At 37.5% G+C, this 6,026-nt stretch overlaps 1 protein-coding gene across 2 annotated transcripts in view; it reads left to right on the top strand.

Moving 5' to 3' along the window:
• Positions 1-6,026, top strand: part of LOC125680043 (uncharacterized) — an 83,227-nt gene that overhangs the window by 20,246 nt on the left and 56,955 nt on the right. The window lies entirely within an intron of this gene.

Genomic DNA, 6,026 nt, shown 5'->3' with positions numbered 1-6,026 from the left:
TATTATCATTTAGAAGCTGTCTACTAATCTGACCCACTTTGTCCGTATATGTACACTCTGTTGATACCAAAATAGCATACTTCAGTATTTTATGAATACAAGAGTATATTAACATATGTAAAGACCCACTTAATTAACATAAAATCATAGTTGATCTTTATCTCACTTAGGTCATACCGTGAGCCCATTCTGATTGATTTGTTTTTCGCACACTCCTTGTCTTGCATCGTGTCTGTCAACAAACATACATTCTGAATATATGGTACTAGTAAACCTTTGACGACACTAATGGAATGAATTGCCTACCTTTTACTCGAATATTTTAAAGATTAAAATATTTCTTTGGACATGAAACAGGTCCTCAAATTGGTTTCTGCATCATAGTCTTGCTACGTTCTCTCATTTTGATGGACTGAGAAGAAACGGACCGAGAAGGATGGATTCGTCTACGATGGAATTGGGTTAAGCAGCTTTGATACTCTGGTAATAAAACCACATTTCAGGGGAAATTGAACTAAACAACTTACACAATCTAGAAATAAAACCATATTCCTCTCTTTATTTTGTTTTATCTATTCACTTATTTTGTTTCATTTCATTTTTAAAGCGCTAAGCGTAGCGTCGCTTTATTGTCGCCAGTTGGATTCTGCTTTCACCATCGTGTTTCCGGTGTATCGCCACTTATAGGCTAATTTATGAATCGCTTTAGTAAAGTGTTTAAATTAGTCGTAATTTCGCAAACGATCTAGTACAGAGTTTACAATCTTATCCGCAGGGGCAAATTTTAGCAGTTGTTCGGAAATATAGTTCGTTGGACAGTGGATAAATTATATATACACTAGCGGAGAAGAGAAACTGTGCATTATCAAATATAATTTTTCTATATTTATAGTTTATATTTATAAAATCTAAACAATCGATAAAGGTGATGTTTTTTAACAATATCGGATAGTGCCCGACTCAGATGCAGGGACTTTTTCATGGTTAGTGAACACATGTTGTTTATTGAAGTGTTCGTACGCACGAGTTTTACTGGTCAATACTGTTTGGAGTAACAAGTGTAAAAAATTGTTTGGACACTATTCGTTAAGGAAAGCACTTTAGTTTTGACAAAATTTACCTTTCTGTCATGCCACAACTCAGCGAAAACCAACGTAATCGTGCTGTTGGAATGCTTCAAGCTGGAATGGCACAAAATATCGTAGCAAGACACTTTGGAGTTCATCGGAACACCATCCAGTTGGAGACGTTTTCAACAATTTGGTAACACTCGGGATCGACCACGTTCTTGGCGTCCTCGTGTGACGTCACGTCGACAGGACAACCACATTAGACTTGTGCACCTGAGAACTCGTCTCCAGACAGCAAGTTTGACTGCTCGTAGCATTCCTGGACTTCGACCAATCAGTCCAATAACTGTGGGTAATAGTCTGCACGAGCACAACATCAGACCAAGACGTCCAGCTGTGCGCCCAATACTGCTTTAACGTCATAGTATCGCTAGACCAGCGTGGTGCAGACGACATCTGCGATTCTGAATACAGGACTGGGTCAATATTCTGTGTACTGATGAATCCAGATTTCATTTGGATAGTAGTGAGGGCCATTGTAGAGTGCATCATCGCGTTGGAAAGCGGTACCAGGACGCTTGTGTTGTGCAACGTCGACAATGCGGTGGAGGTAGCGTTATGGTGTGGGGTGGAATAACAGCACGTGGAAGGACCCCTCTACAAATTGTCAATGGAAATATCCCCGCCGTACGCTATTGAGACGAAATTATTCAGCGCCATGTGATACCCTTCATACAGAGACAGCAAAATCACATCACTCTTCAGCAAGACAACGCAACATGTTGCACGTGTAGTCAGGGTCATTTTTGTGCAACAGAATGTCGATGTCTTGCCTTTCCCGATTTCTCGCCGAACGAGCACTTCTGGGATGAAATGGAACGACGTGTACGCCGTTTACCAAATCAGTCAGTGAAGCTGGCTGATTTAGACCAGGCTTTAACCAACATCTGGAACAACATCCCTCAAGCACTTTAGTGGCATCAATGAGGCGCCGTTGTCAAGCATGTGTGAATGCAAATGGTGGTCACACGAGTTATTAACTTTGTTAATTCCAGTGTCTTTCGAGTGTGCTGAAATTGACGTTATTCAACCTTAACATTAGTGGATTATGAAATGTTGTAACAAATACGCAAGAGCTTGTTCTGGGTATAGTCAGTTTTTAAATCGAGGTAAGCTACTGACAAACAAGTTGATGGTACAGGGATTTCAACAGTTTCGATTGAAGTCAGCATTTCGCAAATTCTATGGTCGTTATAACGATCTAGTTCGTCAATACAACCTCGCATTGGGTCAAATGCTGTCTGACGTGTTTCATACCGATTGTTAAGCCGTTCTTGGCAAACTGATTTGACTGCGGATAACTCCGTTTACTTGATCAGGATATGGGGCTCACGGCGGGTGTGACCGGTCAACAGGGGATGCTTACTCCTCCTAGGCACCTGATCCCACCTCTGGTGTGTCCAGGGGTCCGTGTTTGCCCAACTATCTATTTTGTATTGCTTGTAGGAGTTATGAGATTGATCACTGTTTGTTATCTTCACTTTGTTATCAGTATTACAAAAAATGAAATCTGGTCATTGTTGTTATTATTATTTCATATATTAAATAATGCAGTTTCTTTTTCCCGCTAGTATATAAAGGCGACATTTTTGCAAATCATACAAATATACTCATTTAGTAATCTCTGACAGGAGAAAATAAAGGAGTTGCACTTTTATATATAATATACGCACATCGTTCATATTAATGAGGAAAAGACTATTATTTCAATGGGTAAATATGTCGAAGATAAAACATTGGGAAGGTAATTTTTTTTGTATGATAAAGTATTTACCAATGACCTTTAAGCGCCTAGCGCAAGCCTAAGGGCTTATTGCCATCGTGAGAAAAACTGGAAAGATTTTCTTATCGCCATCTGGTGTCAGACATACAATTTGTCAATGAACTTGGAATTTGGGTGGAAATTGGGACATAAGAAGCAGGTTATTCTTTAAAATTCCCGTTTGAATCTACGTCTGTAATAATTAAAGTAATTATTAAGAAATACATTCGTGCAAACCTTTAAAAATCAATAAGAATCTGTACATGAAACCGTTTTGGCTTAGGGTACCTTTCCATTGTAACCTTTGCATAACGTTATAGGTCAAGAAAATCAATACTTTTGCATGTTGTAATCTGCTTAGAAGCCACGTCATTAAGCTATGTACGAGAGTCATCAGAGTTTACCATCTGTGTTTTAACTGTGCAGTTCCGACAATATGTTATGTTTATTGCGAGTTACTTCTGTTGCGGTCTTTTCATATTAAAACTCCTACATAAGCAGTGAATCTTATGCTTTTTTTCTAAAGTTATTTGCATTTTCATATCAAAAATATTTTCATAAAACTCAAATAATAGCAATGCATATTGTGTCTCATTCAGACCCAAGGCAAACAAATGAGTTTCCTTTGCGATATGAATACGAGCTTTTACACAAGAAGTATAATACACACGCTTGTACATATGTGCAAATTCTTGGGGATTTTTTATACACCCGTCTTTAGAAGGGACGTATTATGGTACATCGATGTCTGTACGTCCGTCCGTTCGGGGTTTTCTGTTTCTAATTTCATTTATTTCTCCGACACATATCAAGCTGAAACTTACTATGTAGTATTTTGTGAATCACTCTAGATCATATTACAAGTTTGATCCATTTTGACCTTTCATACAGGAGTTTTGTCCCTTCATTTGAAAATTGTTCTTATATGGAGGGTACATGATTCATCCGGTTAACTCCTCCAAAAAAATTCAAATGAGGACCATCTTGTTTTACAGAGTGGTTGTATGGGTATTCAAGATGTGCATATGGCAAGGACTTTGATTTTCCGTTAATTTTTGCGAAAATTACGTTTTTGAAAAATATTACATAGAGAGTACATGATTTTTTCACTGAACTCCTCCCACAGTTTTCAAGTGAGAACCTTATTATTTTACAGAATATTTGTATGGGTTTATAGGTTGTGCGTGTGGCAAGGATTTTGATATTCGTCATATTTTGAGACAATTACGGGTTTTTGAACTTGTCCGTTTTCAGGAAATATATCAAATGAAGGACATGGTTTCTCTTTTTAATTCCTCTCACAGTGTAGAAACTATGGTCTTAGTAAATAACTTCACGATGTGCATAGTGTAAGGATTTTCATTCTCAACAATATTTATTTTCTTTGATGTTTTAAATATTTACAGGTTGTTGAACTTGATCAAATTTGGTGAAATAGTTTACATATAATTTTAACTGTTGGTTTGTCTATCTATCTCTTGTCACAGTTTAGGCTAAAACCCTTTATTCTGTTTACCTGATCAAGATATAGGGCTCACAGCATGTGTGACCGGTTGATAGAGGAAGCTTACTCCTCCTAGGCACCTGATCCCACCTCTGGTGTATCCAGGGATCCGTGTTTACCCAGCTCTCTATTTTGTATTGTTTATCGGAGTTATGAGATTGATCACTGTTTGTTATCTTCACCGCATACAATTGCAAAGAAAGTATGTAATAACCTGATGATGGCTGATACTATTTTAAGCAAAGTTCTACAGATTATGGCTTTAGGAAAACACCAAATGTAAGCAATTTCACGGGCTGATCATGTACCATTTGCGTATCATGTACCGTTTGTGTATCATGTACCGTTTTTGGTGGGGGTTGGGGGGTTGGGTTAGATTTACACATCATCAACAATCACTACAATGTCTAATGTAAATCCATGCACATATATGTTAGTCTAATTTATTCTATTAGATTTGATAAAACCTCTTGCACTAACTTTTATGTTAAAAATGAGTTATTTCCACTCTTGTTGATAAAGCAGCATTCAGTTTTAAAGTTATCAATATTGCACATGATCAAAATATAGGGCTCATGGCGGGTGTGACCGGTCGACAGGGGGTGCTTACTTCTCCTAGGCACCTGATCCCACCTCTGGTGTGTCCAGGGGTCCGTGTTTGGTGTTTGCACTGCTGTCTATTTTGTATTGTTCATAGGAGTTATGAGATTGATCACTGTTTGTTATCTTCACCTTTCATGTATAATGAACATCTTTTTAGCTCACCTGATGGAAATTTATCCGTTTTTGTCGTCGGTGTAAACTTGTCATATTTTCATTCTTCTCCAGAACCACTGAACCAATTTCAACCAAACTTGGCACAAAAAATCCTTGGGAGAAGGGGGTTGAAATTTGTTCAAACGAAGAGTCATATCCCCTTCAAAGGGGAGATAATCACAAAAAATAGGGTTGAGTCATTTACAAATCTTCTCAAGAACCACTGGGCCAGAATAGATGAAATTTACATGAAAGCTTCCTGGCATAGTGGAAATTAAAGTTTGTACAAATCATGATTCCCGGGGGGATGTTGGGGTCACATATAAGAGATCAAAGTTGTACGTGCGAATAGATAACTTAAAGGACATTTTTTAAAAACCTTTTTCTTAAGAACCATTGGGCCAGAAGAGTGTATATTTACCTGAAGGTTCCTAATATTAAGGGATACTGAGGATTTATTCTAACCCGGATCCCCACGGGCTCAATAATGTGTATTTTGAAAGGTTTTCTTTTTATGAATCCATAATGTGCTTTGCACTTGATCATTTTAACAAAGCTTTGGTAATATTACGATCAAAACTTAATTATTCTGTAAAAATATGACAGAAAGGCAATCTCTATATATGGTGTGCAACTTAAATTTTTTCACAATTTCACCATTTACACAGGATATCTTTCAAATCGGGAACGAGGTCCTATGTTACCATACCAAACTCATAACAATCCAATATTGCAGATAATTAAAAATTGTTGAAAGATCCAGTATACAAAGATTGTCATTGATAGGTTTATGTTCCACCGTAATCGTCTTCCGCAAAGTTGTGTCATACTGGTCAGGAAAGTTTATTTGCACTTTCTCATGAATATATGGTGC

The sequence above is a fragment of the Ostrea edulis genome, chromosome 2 (genome assembly GCF_947568905.1).
Source record: "Ostrea edulis chromosome 2, xbOstEdul1.1, whole genome shotgun sequence".
NCBI lineage: Eukaryota > Metazoa > Mollusca > Bivalvia > Ostreida > Ostreidae > Ostrea > Ostrea edulis.
Note: the sequence above shows the minus strand (reverse complement) of the source record. Positions and strands in the feature narration are given on the sequence as shown.